The sequence below is a fragment of the Giraffa tippelskirchi genome, chromosome 5 (assembly GCF_054371585.1).
Source record: "Giraffa tippelskirchi isolate mGirTip1 chromosome 5, T2T-mGirTip1v1.2.pri, whole genome shotgun sequence".
In the NCBI taxonomy this organism is placed as follows: Eukaryota; Metazoa; Chordata; class Mammalia; order Artiodactyla; family Giraffidae; genus Giraffa; species Giraffa tippelskirchi.
Window position 1 is genome coordinate 171,008,308 of NC_137279.1, and position 14,819 is coordinate 171,023,126.

General features: G+C 38.3%; 1 protein-coding gene and 1 long non-coding RNA gene across 11 annotated transcripts in view; one reads left to right on the forward strand and one right to left on the reverse strand.

Annotated features, from left to right (window-relative positions):
- The window catches only part of LOC145504411 (uncharacterized), a 30,144-nt gene extending 28,549 nt beyond the window's left edge, over positions 1 to 1,595 (reverse strand). Inside the window, exon 1 of the long non-coding RNA XR_014052192.1 lies at positions 1,357 to 1,595. This is a non-coding gene — a long non-coding RNA (uncharacterized LOC145504411). The remainder of the gene's footprint in view (positions 1 to 1,356) is intronic.
- Positions 1 to 14,819, forward strand: part of LOC145504408 (BEN domain-containing protein 5) — a 1,377,102-nt gene that overhangs the window by 398,980 nt on the left and 963,303 nt on the right. The window lies entirely within an intron of this gene.

Genomic DNA, 14,819 nt, shown 5'->3' on the forward strand with positions numbered 1-14,819 from the left:
TGGAGTAGATTCCATAGTGTTGCCTATAATCTGTATTCCAAAATTATTCTGAGGTGCTCCTTAGTCTCTGAAGTAAAATTTAGATTTGGACACTTGAGAAAGGAGTGCAAAAAAGTCCAAAATGGATAGTTTGACAACAGATGTTACTGAAGTGGTGAATAATGAGACAGACATCGTCCATAGGAATTTGAAAAGTGTAAATAACAGAGAGTGGCTGGCCCTCTAGGAATGAGTAGGTGAAGCCAGATAAAGCCAGAAATTTTATTAAATGTAGGTTGATTTATCAAGGAATACCACCATATAACCTGCTGTACCTATACCTATAGGTCTATGGCAGTAATTCCTCCTAAAGATTGTGGTTACTTTCCAAAAAACTTGCTGGGTGGATCCCACAGCAGTGTCAATCTCCTCTCTACCAGAAAACACCTATAGTGTCTAAACACTTCCTATAGTGTCACATCACACCTTTTCCAGAAGGTGTGGGCACTTCCTGCCCTATGCTCAGCTCTTGAGGGAATGCTTGCACCTAGTCAGAGATGGTGAGGCCTGGTCCAGTTTCTACTGGTGAATGTAGCCTTAAGTATTCCACATTTGAAATACCTCATACTAATAAAATAATTCTCTCCATCTTATATGATCTAATTTTATCTCAAAAATCACTGCTACTCCTCTTCCATATCAAAATCCCTTCCTCAGTTATAAATATTTTCCATTAAAAATCCCCTCATATAACACAGTATTTCAGATAATGGGCTTTGAAGTAAGGCAGGACTAAGTTTAAATTCTGCCTCAGCCACTTAGATATATAACTTTAGGTATCTTATTTCCTCAGTATGACTCAGTTTTCTCATCTTTAAAATGTAGATAGTACATATTGCCAGGTGTAAAGTAAGTATTAATTTACATTATATATGTATAAAATTTAACACAATAACATATCTATTGAAAGAACTCAAGAGATTCCAATTTTTAATTATTTTATAAATATTATTTTTTGTTTTAACAATCTTCATTATAAATAGTGACCAATCATATATATCCTCACTTCAAATATCCTAGACTGATCTTACATATTATTCCTATCCCTTGACTATTAACCATATTTTCAAATTAACTTAAATTTACTTAATTTTAATTCCCCATGTGTCTTATCATCCTTCCATCTTACATGTTCCAACCAAAATCCATCTTAAATAGCATGCATTTTAATTCTCCTACCTCAGTCTTAAATATATTCTATTTCCAATCCCTGTTTCAGTTTAAATAACCTTCATCCTAAATACCATTTGTAGAAGACATCTGCTGTTTTAGTTTGCTAGCATTCTTTCCTCGCTTCTCATCATGGTATCTTCTTACCTTTGAAGATAGTTCTTCGTTTATGCCTTGTGATTCTGATGAGGTCTTCAGTTGTGATTTTCCATCCCTCCCTTCACAGAGACTGACATTTGACCCTGGCCTATTACGGGTCCTCATCCCCTTGGCCACAGTGGTAAGTTCGGAGTGTGCAAGGGACACGTGGTGGAGGGGCTGGTAGGTACTTTCTGTTCTAAAGCCGGGAGGGAGAAGGCCCTCTTTCTCTTTGAAGTGTATGCCATAAAGGATAGAACCCTGGAGCTGCTGGCAGTTCTGTCTCCTTTGTCATGAGTAAGACTGAGAGCCTGAGGCTAATATAGAGACAGAACCGGAGTAGAGACAGAATCTGATAGAGCTGAGAGAGTTTTGAGGGCATTGTTTGTGTCTCTGATTTAGTTCTACAACTTGTTCTCCCTAACTTTAAGAGCCAGTGAATATTCTTATCTTGAAAACTGGGAGTGGGATTCAGTTATGTGCAAAAGAGACAGGTATGAATAATACACATGTATTAATTTTTAGATATTTTCTAAACTTAGGTCTCTTACCTGAGGTTTTCTTCTGGACCTGACCTTAAGACATTATGCTAATGGTGAAGATTATTTAAAACCATGCTTTTAGAGCATATTTAAAGGAATTCTTAGCTGTGTCAATTGGAAACAGAGTAGGGATTATAAAAGAACATTGTATATGAGTTTCAGACTCCTGATGTAGTAGTCATTTTTAGGGGCATAGAGAAGCAGGAATATCTGATATTGCATCAGTTGTGAATATAAGCCAGACTGTCAGGCAGCTTGCATTCCAAGATCAGCTCTATCCAATTTGCTCTGGGATTTTCAGCAGGTGATTTCCTTCCAGGGGTTTCAATTTCAAAATAAAGTGATTGTACTTGATTTTCTCTTCCAGACCTAGTAGACTGAGTTTTTGAGACCTAGACTTTTTCCTAGGCAAAAAAGTAGAAATATCAAAAGAACTACTCGGCAGAGCGGGAATTGATACAATCTGAGTTGACTCAAAATCTGATGAGATAAAGTGATGTTTGAAGAATATTCTCTTAAAAGACTTTTTTTTTCACATGTACATCTTTCACTTCAGTCACAACTCATGTCTGACTCTTTGAGACCCCATGGACTGCAGCATGCCAGTCTTCCCTATCCATCACCAGCTCCCTGAGCTTGCTTAAACTCATGTTCATCAAGTCGGTGATGCCATCCAACCATCACATCCTCTGTCTTAAACCTTCTCCTCCTGCCTTCAGCCTTTCCCAGCATCAGGGTCTTTTCCATTGAGTCAGTTCTTCGCTTCAGATGCCAAAGTATTGGAGCTTCATCTTCAGCATCAGTCCTTCCAATGAACATTCAGGACTGATTTCCTTTAGCATTGACTGGCTTGATCTCCTTGTTGTCTAAGGGACTCTCAAGAGTCTTCTGCAACACCACAGTTCAAAAGCATCAATCCTTTGGCCTCAGTTTTCTTTATGGTCCAACTTGCACATCCATACATGACTACTAGAAGAAACCATAGCATTGATTGGACGGACGTTTGTCAGCAAAGTAATGTCTCTGCTTTTTAATATACTGTCTGGGTTTGTCAAATTGTCAACATCTGCTGGATCATCAAAAAAGCCAGAGAATTCCAGAAAAACATCTACTTTTACTTTATTGATTATGACAAAACCTTTGAATGTATAGATCAAAACAAACTGGAGAAAATTCTTCAAAAGACAGGAATACCAGACCACCCTACCGGCATGCTGAGAAATCTGTATGCAGGTCAAGAAGCAACAGTTAGAACTGGACATGGAACAACAGACTGCTTCCACATCGGGAAAGGAATACGTCAAGGTTGTATATTGTCACTCTGCTTATTTAACTTATATGCAGAGTACATCATGGGAAATGCCAGGCTAGATGAAGCACAAGCTGGAGTCAAGATTGCCGGGAGATATATCAATAACCTCAGATACGCAAGTGACACCACCCTTATGGAAGAAAGCAAAGAGGAACTAGAGAGCCTCTTGATGAACATGAAAGAGGAGAATGAAAAAACTGGCTTAAAACTCAACATTCAGAAAACTAAGATCATGGCATCTGGTCCCATCACTTCGTGGCAAATAGATGGGAAAACAATGGAAACAGTGACAGACTTTTTTGTTTTGGGCTCCCAAATCACTGCAAATGGTGACTACAGTCATGAAATTAAAAGATGCTTGCTCCTTGGAAGAAAAGCTAGCACCAACCTAGACAGCATTTTAAAAAGTAGAGACATTACTTTACCAACAAAGGTCCACCTACTCAAAACTGTGGTTTTTCCAGTAGTCATGTATGGATATGAGAGTTGGATTATAAAGAAAGCTGAACACTGAAGAATTGATGCTTTTAAACTGTGGTGTTGGAGAAGACTCTTGAGAGTCCCTTAAACTGCAAGGAGTTCTAACCAGTCAATCCTAAGGAAATCAGTCTTGAATATTCATTGTAAGGACTGACGCTGAAGCTGAAACTCCAATCTTTTGGCCACCTGATGCGAAGAACTGACACATTGGAAAAGACCTTGATGCTGGGAAAGATTGAAGGCGGGAGGAGAAGGGGACAACAGAGATTGAGATGGTTGGATGGCATCAGCAACACGATGGACATGAATTTGAGCAAGCTATGGGAGTCGGTGATGGACAGGGAAGCCTGGCGTGCTGCATGCAGTCCATGGGGTTGCAAAGAGTTGGACACGACTGAGCAAGTGAACTGAACTAGGTTTGTCATAACTTTTCTTCCAAGGAGAAAGCGTCTTTTAGTTTCATGGCTGCAGTCACCATCTGCAGTGATTTTGGAGCCCAGGAAAATAAAGTCTGTCACTGTTTCATTGTTTCTCCATTTATGTGCCATGAAGTGATGGGACTGGATGCCATGATCTTCATTTTTTGAATGTTGAGTTTTAAGCCAGTTTTTTCACTCTCCTCTTTCATCTTCATCAAGATGCTCTTTAGTTCCTCTTTGCTTTCTTCCATAAGGGTGGTGTCATCTGCATACCTGAGGTTATTGATATTTCTCCCTGCAATATTGATTCCAGCCTGTGCTTCATCCATCCCAGCATTTCACGTGATATACTCTGCATATAAGTTGGGCTTCCCTGAGAGCTCAGTTGGTAAAGAATCTGCCTGCAATTCAGGAGACCCCGGTTTGATTCCTGGGTCAGGAAGATCCGTTGGAGAAGGCATAGGCTACCCATGCCAGTATTCTTGGGCTTCCCTAGTGGCTCAGCTGGTAAAGAATCTGCCTGCAATGCGGGAGACCTGGGCTCAATCCCTGAGTTGGGAAGGCCCCTTGGAGAAGGGAAAGGCTACCCACTCCAGTATTTTGGCCTGGAAGCAAGGTGACAATATATAGCCTTGACATACTACTTTTCCAATTTGGAACCAGTCCATTGTTCAATGCCCAGTTCTAACTTTTGCTTCCTGAACTGCATATAGATTTCTCAGGAGGCCGGTAAGGTGGCCTGGGATTCCCATCTCTTTAAGAATTTTCCACAGTTTGTTGTGATCCACGCAGTCGAAGGCTTTAGTGTAGTCAATGAAGCAGAAGTAGATGTTTTTCTGGAACTCTCTTGCTTTTTCTATGATCCAATAGATGATGGCAATTTGACCTCTGGTTTCTCTGCCTTTTCTAAATCCAGCTTGAACATCTGGAAGTTCTTGTTTCACATACTGTTGAAGCCTAGATTGGAGAATTTTGACTATTACTTCACTAGTGTGTGAGATGAGTGCAATTGTGCAGTAGTTTAAACATTATTTGGCATTGCCTTTCTTTGGGATTGGAATGAAAACTGACCTTTTCCAGTCCTGTGGCTAGTGGTGAGTTTTCCAAATTTGTTGGCATATTGAGTGCACCACTTTCACAGCATCATCTTTTAGGATTTGAAACAGCTCAACTGGAAATCCATCACCTCCACTAGCTTTATTTGTAGTGATACTTCCTAAGGCCCTGTTGACTCCACACTTCAGGAAGTCTGGCTCTAGTGAGTGATCACACCATCGTGGTTATCTGGGTCATTAAGAAATCTTTTGTATACTTCTGTGTATTCTTGCCATGTCTTCTTAATATCTTCTGCTTCTGTTAGGTCAATACCATTTCTGTCCTTTATTGTGCCCACCTTTGCATGAAATGTTCCCTTGGTATCTCTAATTTTCATGAAGAGATCCCTAATCTTTCCTGTTCTATTGTTTTCCTCTATTTCTTTGTGTTGATTTCTTAGGAAGGCTTTCTATATGTCTTTAATGTTGTATTAAATAAATTATACCATTAACCACATTCCAATGTACACAGTCTTGCTCATAACAAATATTACTCTGTAAAATTCAATATATTCTCAAATAAGTTAACTTTTCATAAATTGTATATACATATATTAATATATATACACATATACATGCATATATATATACATGTATATAGTACATGCATTTGTATATAGGTATATATATGTATATTAGAGAGAGAGACATTTAGGTTGTTTGATTTTGCTCCAAACAGAATTTGTGAATATGTCCATAAACCCCAAGAATCACCTATTTGGAAATGCCCCATGTTTTTGCACATGATGTCACCTCTGCTTGAAATAGCGTTCCCACTTTCAGCCCCCTGCAACCCTATTATTGTATTATTCATATTGCATTGTAATGTTTGTGTATAATCCTACTTTTGCCACTAAACCATGAACTCTTTGAGAGTAAAATTAGGTTTATTCTATCTCTCAGACCCAGTTAAAAACCTGACAAAGAACACCTGCTCAGTAAATATGTATTAGCTACCTTTAAACTTAATTAAGCCACTTCTGGGTCTTTTGTAGTTGAGTCTTGTTCTTGTGCTGCTCCACTGAAAAAGGTCATGTTTTGTTGGATAGAAGTCCATGATTAGAGGAGGGCTTCAGGGGCCTAGAGTGGTGTATCAGATCCTGAGCAAGATCTTTTACCTACTGATTCAACAATCTGTCCAGGATTCCCTGTAAGAAAAAGCTTCTTCCAAGTGTCTCATACAGGGATGGGAGTATCTTGCTCCAGGGATAATTTCATTCTTCCTATGAACTAATGCCTCCTACAGTAAAAATGAAAGTATACAGCATGGCTGGGACACATAGTAGGCATTTTATCAATGAAAATGGATTTCTTCCTCTTACTTATTTGTGTAACTGCCCCAATCTGCTGTCAGATTATGAGTTCTGAATGATATTGGAAAGTTCTTATAATATTTGTGCTTCCTGCAGGTTCAGATTCAAGCAAATATAGTGAATACCTCTTATGTGTCCGTCACCATGTCAAGTATTTCCTTATCTCATCCAATTCTCTTGACAAATATCTGAAGTATATTTTTCATTCTATTTATTGATGAGTAAACTTAGGCTTAGATATATCGAGTAACTGGTTCCAGATAACACAGCTACATAGTGGTAGGGCCAGGATTCAAATTCAGATCAACTTGTCCTTAAAGTGATATTCTTCCCAAAGGCATGCTGCCAATACCTAACCAAATGCTGTGGGCATTTTGTGCTTTCATAATATTTGTGAAAGAATTAGAATTGATCTTTTGATTGAAGTGATAAATACTTGTTAATATGCTATGCAATTATGTTTGACCCATTAAAATTTATGTACATTGATGTGGATTTTTTTTTAATTAGTTTATTTTCTATTTTTTAACTTTACAATATTGTATTTGTTTTGCCATACATTAACATGAATTCACCATGGGTGTACATGTGTTCCCCTTCCAGAACCCCCCTTCCACCTCCCTCCCCATCCCATCCCTCCGGGTCATCCCGGTGCACCTGAGATGGATGAAACTGGAGCCTATTATACAGAGTGAAGTAAGCCAGAAAGAAAAGCACCAATACAGTATACTAGCACATATATATGGTATTTAGTCAATCGGTAAAGATAACCCTGTATGAGAGACATCAAAAGAGACACAGATAAATAGAACAGTATTATGGACTCTATGGGAGAGGGCGAGAGTGGGATGATATGGGAGAATATCATGGAAGCATGTAAATTATCATATGTGAAACGAATCGCCAGTCCAGGTTCAATGCATGATATAGGGTGCTCGGGGATGTGTAGAGATTTATAGAAGATAAAAATTAAAACCAGGTAATATGTATGTATAATATGATTTTATTTTTTAATACATACTTATCTACAGGAACATATAGGAACAATCTGGAGGAACATATACTGAGTTTTAGCAATTTTTAAGAAATGTAGGAATACCAGTGATTTTTATCTTCTCTATGCTATATGTTTTTTCTATTTTTCCACTCATTTTTTTATATACTGGATATTATTAGTATAATAACGAGTTTAAAGTTTAAAATAATTAATGCAAAGACATGAACCATTTACTCCATGGACGCTCATAAGGACATAAATTCTAGGGATTAATGGATTAGATATTTAAAAAAATCTGAATACTGCAAAATGTACACTGGGGATGTAGAAAATTTTGAATTTGCATGTCATTTCCACTTGACAAACGTGGCCATTTCTAAAGAAAATGTTGACATGACAGCAAACATTTCTAAAGAAAATGTTGACATGACACCAAACATGTATGACCAAATATGCTTTTAGAAACAGTGCACCAGTGTTTGTCTTTCACTGACACATTTGAAAGCGTGTCAAAATCTAATTTTGATTAGAGAAAAGAGTGTGACACATCTAGATTATAAATGCAAATCCCAGTAGACATTTGATTTCATCTAATCAAAGATGTTATTTTTAATTGCCATGGAACAAGATGATCTTGTGCAAATGAGACATTGAGTTAATAACAGAACTTTGTATTTACATAGAGATTTTCTATGAGCTTAACATACTTCATGAATTAAAGAAGTTCTATGTTGATGCAATTACTTTGGAAAACTCTTTGACAATGAATTCTAAAGCAGAGTACGTGCATACCTTGTGACCTAGAAATTATGTTCCCAGCATATACTCAACAAAAACATATTTTTATGTAGACCAAAAGATATGTTCATAGCTGCACTATTTATTATGGCCTCAAGCTGAAAAATACCCAATGTCCATCAACAATAGACTAGATATGTTGTTCTTCAGTTGCTAAGTTGTGTTTGAATCTTTGTGACCCCATGAACTGCAGCATACCAGGCTTTCCCTGTCTTTCACTATATCCTAGAGTTTGCTCACACTCATGTCCATTGATGCCATCTAACCACTTCAGCCTCTGTCTCTCCCTTCTCCTCCTGTCCTCAATCTTTCCCAGCATCAAGGTCTTTTCCAATGAGTTGGCTGTTCATATCAGGTGACCAAAATATTGGAGCTTCAGCTTCAACATTAGTCCTTCTAATGAATATTCAGGATTGATTCCTTTAGGATTGACTGCTTTGATTTCCTTGCTGGTTCTAATTGTTGCTTCTTGTCCTGCATACAGGTTTTACAAGAGACAGGTTAGGTGGTCTGGTATTCCTATCTCTTTAAGAATTTTCCAGTTTGTTGTGAGCCACACAGTCAAAGACTTTGGCATAGTCAATAAAGCAGAAGTAGATGTTTTTCTGGGATTCTCTTGCTTTTTTGATGATCCAGTGGATGTTGGCAATTTGATCTCTGGTTCGTCTGCCTTTTCTAAATCCAGCTTGTACATTTGGAAGTTCTTGGTTCACGTATTGCTGAAGCCTAGCTTGAAGGATTTTGAGCATCAACTTGCTAGTATGTGAAATGAACGCAATTGTGCAGTAGTTTGAACATTCTTTGGCATTGCCCTTCTGTGGGATTGGTATGAAAACTGACCTTTTCCAGTCCTGTGGCCACTGCTGAGTTTTCCAAATTTGCTGCTACACTGAGTGCAACACTTTATTCTCCCTGATACAGAAAGGAAAAATAAATCAGAGAGAGAAGGCTAGTAATAGGGAGATCAGTTCAGTTCAGTTGCTCAGTCGTGTCCAACTATTTGCGACCCCATGGGCTACATCACACCAGGCTTCCCTGTCCATCACCAAATCCTGGAGCTTGCTCAAACTCATGTCCATCGAGTCAGTGGTACCATTCAACCATCTCGTGTTCTGTCATCCTCTTCTCTTGCTGCCTTCAATCTTTCCCAGCATCAGGGTCTTTTCCAATGAGTCTGTTTTTCACATCAGGTGGCCAAAGTATTGGAGCTTCATCTTTGGCATTAGTCCTTCCAATGAATATTCGGGACTGATTTCCTTTAGGATTGACTGGCTTGATCTCCTGCAGTCTAAGGGACTTACTGACAGGGGGGTCAATAAGGCATTAATGCAAGAAATGCTAAGAACCTGAACTAAGGTAAGTTACCCAAAACTCCATTTACATATGAACATGCAGCTTATTGAGAGATATAGAGAGTATGTTTTTATTGGGCCATAGACAATTTTAATAAAATATTAGACCTACTTGTTCTTAAAATTATTTAGTTGAAAAGATTACATTACCCATTATTATCTATAGCACCCTCTACTTCTTCCTGGGTTCTAAGAACCTAGGCCAGAACTAAGCCGTTCTTAGGTCATTTGCCTCTAATGGAACCCCACCTATTGAGGTGGATCTTTATACTGGAAAAGTCTCATCAGAGCTTTCAGGCTCAACAGGTCTTTGTGATTCTCTTGGATGTCAGGGACAAAAGAACAGCTCAATGGAAATAGGTATCTCCAAGACTGCAGAGCACATCAGAAAAACATAGAGTGTTGTGGAACGGGAGAAAAAAAGAATGGTACCAAGTTTAAATCTAGATTGGTACAGATATGCAATAGGAATGTCTTTTATTGTTTATAAGGCTGGATATACTCAAAAAGGAGTTTTACTACACTGCTATATTGCTGACCTGGGTGGGAATTCACATGTCATCTGCATGTTCTTGCATTATAGTATAAATCATAGTAGTTCTAACAGTGGCCAAATATGGCAATTCACAGTGCTCCTTGTTAATACTCTAAACTTCAAGAAAGTCATGGGTATTGGAGCTGAGGCCTACCACACTGTGAAGAATGTCATTAAAGACAAATGAGGGAGTGAAACTACCAAAGGGAGGCATGAGGCAGTTTTCCACTAACAACCTATGTCAGGGCTTGGCTAACTAGGGCCTGTGGGCGAAATCCAGCCCACTACTTATTTTTGTGAATAAAGTTTTATTGGAACACAGCAATACTGTTTGTTTACAAATTGTCTGTGGTTGATTCTGTACTACAACAGCATGGGTGAATAGTTGTGACAGAGACTAAAGTGAAAGTGTTAGTTACTCAGTCATGTCTGAAAATTTGCCACCCCATGGACTGTAGCCGGCCAACAGAGACCACAACTCACAAAGTTGAAATATTTATCATCGGGTTCTTTAAAGGAAAAGTTAAGCTACCTCTGTCTAAATGTAAAGAAACTCTGTAACTGCTAGAGAATGTTATTGGAAAGATGACTGTAAGAGATAAGGTTTTAATTGTAATGGGCTCTGAGTTCTTCCAGTCTGGGATGTCTGATCTAGAATTCAACTCTCTAGTTAATTTATCAAATACATACATCAGCCCTGTGATAGCTTATAAAGAACTGTGAAGTGGTATCTTTTAAAAATCTCTTTGGCCAGAATGACCTGGAAGTTTGGTTAAGACAAAACAAACAAACAAACCAAAAAACCCACTGTTAATATATATGTATACCTAGGTGGAGGAAATGATCTCAACCCAAAGCAGTTTCCCAAGGCTGTGGATGAGAAATAACACAACTGCTTCCTGCTTAAAGTAAACCAGATTAGTCTCTTCAGCTGACCTAATTCAATGAGAAGGACATGCTAGGTTTTCAGTATTCTGGGACAACTAAAAATTCTTTTACTGCTTTGTTTGAAAATGGTATATCAGAAGTCAAACTTATTCACCTGGCCTTTTGGGGGAATATCTAGCTTTGTAGTCATATGGCCAGCTCAAAATTATAGATTTCCCCCCTTTACTCAAATCTGTGAATTCATTTACTTATGGTGTGGTTCCCTGAGGTTCATAGGCAAGTTACCCAAAGTTTTTATGTGGTGATAAAGTCAGTAACAAAATATAGTCCATTAGATAGTCTGCCACCACAGACTTCCCCCCTACTCCCCCCTGTCCACATTGTCTCTTATGGTTTTTAAGACTTTCATCCTCTGCTGGTGCCTTTTTCCCCCATCCAAGATTATGCTTCCTTTTCAAATTCAGCTCTTTCCAAATCCTAGCCCTCATTCCTTTTCAAGGTCCACCTGTAAGGTGCTCAGCAGAACCAAACATCCATGTATTACTTAATGAGGTCCACCTCTGTCTGTAAGACCTGGAGTTGTAAACAGTAATGCATTGCATATATCAAGTACTGACTGCAGTCAGTGTTCAATCAGTGCTTTTTCTTTCCTTTCCCTGCTGCTTGTTTTATTGTTGTTATATTCTTTTTCTTCTTACGGCAAAAAATAAATGCTTCATTACATCTGTTGACATTTGTGTTCTCTTATTTTGGATTTAAGCTCATAAAAGAAAAGATGTGAATCCTTCTGGCCTTTCACAATACAGCATGTATAAAACATGTAATGCGTTTTCTTCATATTTGGCATCTGATATTGGAGAGAACTTTAGGCTATTTCCTTCACTTTTACAAAGCTATTCCTCCTTCAGTTAGGTAATAGGCTGCTGTAGCTTGATATCTTCTTAGAATATAAAGCAGAGACTGGGAATCAGATAACATAGTGGTTAAGGTACAAGATTTGAACACATAACTTAATGTAGACTTTGGGTTACTTAATCGTCTTGAACCTCATTTTCTTTATCCATAATTACTAATGCTTACCTCATAAAATTCTAGCAAAGATCAAGTGAGACAATGAAAGCAAGTTACTTTGCACTCGGACAGTCACAGAACAAGTACTTAATAAAATGGAGACTATTGTTCTTATTAATGTTGCCACACCAAAATGATATTTGGCTTTTACAGTTACCTCAAATATTGAAAATAAATGGAGCAAGCAATAAATTCTAGGATGCAAAGTGAGAATGGGCTGAAGTAAAGCCCATATGTATCTAGGGTGGTATTCAGTAACTCTTTTTTCCACTTTTACTCTAGAAAATTTCCACTTTATAGAAAAGCAAACATAAATAGTGTAATGGCCCTCATGTTCTCATAATCCAGGTTCAACAATGATCAGTTCAGGGCCAACCACTTTTCATTTTTATCACTACCCACTTCCTTCTAACCCCTCTCCCACTGTCTTATTTTGAAGCAAACCCCATATTGTTTAATTTATTCCATGAATACATAAGTATATATTTCTGAAAGATAAGGATGTTAAAAATAGCCCTCTAAGTACTAACTAAAGCTTGGTGCACTTGAAGCGAGCAGTTCTGGGTAATCCATTTATTTCCCCTATGATGTCAACACATGAGCTGAGGTATAAGATTGTGCCCTTCAGGAATGGTAGCAAGACTCTTTGGTTGAGGGGAATAAAAGAAAGATAAAGGTTACATTTTGACTTCACAAATATCCTAAATCCTGTCTATCAGCATGAGTGTGGTACAGGCATGGTGTGATTATTTTTAAGAGGTATCAAGTTATAATGGGAACAGGTATGTGCCTTGGTCCAGAAATATGTGGACTCCAAATATGAATTCTACCACATGTGGCTTTAGCCAAGTTATTTGCTCCTAATACTTTTATGTCTAACAATTTGCAGTTTATCAAATGCTTCTTTTGCAAGTGGTAACTCATCTGTCCCTTATTCTCTTGGGGGAAGGAAATCAGCTCAGTGGAGTTAAAGAATTTGCCAAGGGTCATAGAGCCCCAGTTTTGTCAAAGATAAGGAAAAGATGAGCTAATAGTAGTGAATGAAGCTGGATTCCAGCTTAATTCCATTTGACAGAAACCATGCACCCTTTGCACTATACCAGGCTGCTCTGTGGATGCCAGCTTCAACTCTAGAGTTCCTCCCCTTATCTGCTCTCCTCTAGTCTCTGGTTTGGTGCAGAAGGGATGAGAAGGATTCTATCTGGGTTGGGCTGCATGCTGCATGCCAAGTTGCTTCAGTCGTGTCCAGCTGTTTGTGACCCTATGGACCATAGCCCATAGCTCCTTTGTCCATGGGATTCTCCAGGCAAGAATACTGAGTGGGTTGCCATGCCCTTCTCAGGCTGGGCTAGGCAGTGGCAAATCTGACATTGCAAATGATGAATATGTGCGAGCAGGGATATATCCAAGTTTGTGGGACCTCATTCTTATTCAATTTGGTGTTCAATTCCATGTTATATTCAATTCAATATAACATTGTTATTGTTGTTCAGTCACTAAGTAGTGTCAGACTCTTTGTGACCCCATGGACTGCAGCCCACCTGGCTACCCTGTCCTTCACAATCTCTTGGAGTTTGCTCAAACTCATGCCCATTGAGTCGGTGATGCCATCCAACCATCACACATCTATCACTCCCTGCTACTCTGTCCTCGGTCTTTCCCAGCATCAGGGTCTTTTCCAATGAGTCAGCTCTTCTCATGAGGTGGCCAAAGTATTGGAGCTTCAGTGTCAATTTTTCCAATGAATATTCAGGGTTGATTACCTTTAGGATTGACTGGTTGATCTCCTTGCTGTCCAAGGGACTCTCAAAAATCTTCTCCTGCACCACAATTTTAGAGCATCAATTTTGCAGTGCTCAGCTTTCTTTATGGTCCAACTATCACATCCGTGCATGACTACAAAAAAAAAAAAAAACTGTAGCTTTGACCTTTGTTGGCAAAAGTGATGTTTCTGTTTTCTAATATGTTGTCTAGCTTTGTCATAGCTTTTCTTCCAAGGAGCAAGCGCCTTTTAATTTCGAGACTATGGTCACCATCCGCAATAACTTTGGAGCCCAAGAAAATAAAATCTGTCACTGTTTCCACTTTTCCCCAATCTATTTGCCATGAAGTGATGGGACCACATGCCATGATCTTAGTTTTTTGAATGTTGAGTTTTAAGCCAGCTTTTTCACTCTTTTCTTTCACCCTCAAGAGGCTCCTTAGTCCTTCATTTTTTGCCATTAGAGTGGTATCATCTACATATCTGAAGATGTTGATCTTTCTCCCAGCAATCTTGATTACAGCTGTGCTTCATGCAGCTTGGCATTTCACACAATGTTTTCTGCATATACTTTAAATAAGCAAGGTGACAATACACAGCCTTGTACTTCTTTCCCAATTTTGAACCAACCCATTTTTCCATGTCTAGTTCTAACTGTTTCTTCTTGACATCACAAATACAAATGTAGATATGAAAGCTAGAATTGACTTAGAATAAGAAAACATCACACAAATTTTAAAGCTGGTAAGTTATTAAATTATTTAAAAATACTACAGATATCACAGAATATTTTAAATACCATAATGTTTTTATTAATTAACTTTCTAACATATTTCTGTAATAAATTTTCCCCTTATTTTTGGCTGTATACTCTGATACTCTCGTTATATGCCTATGATTCTATAGTAT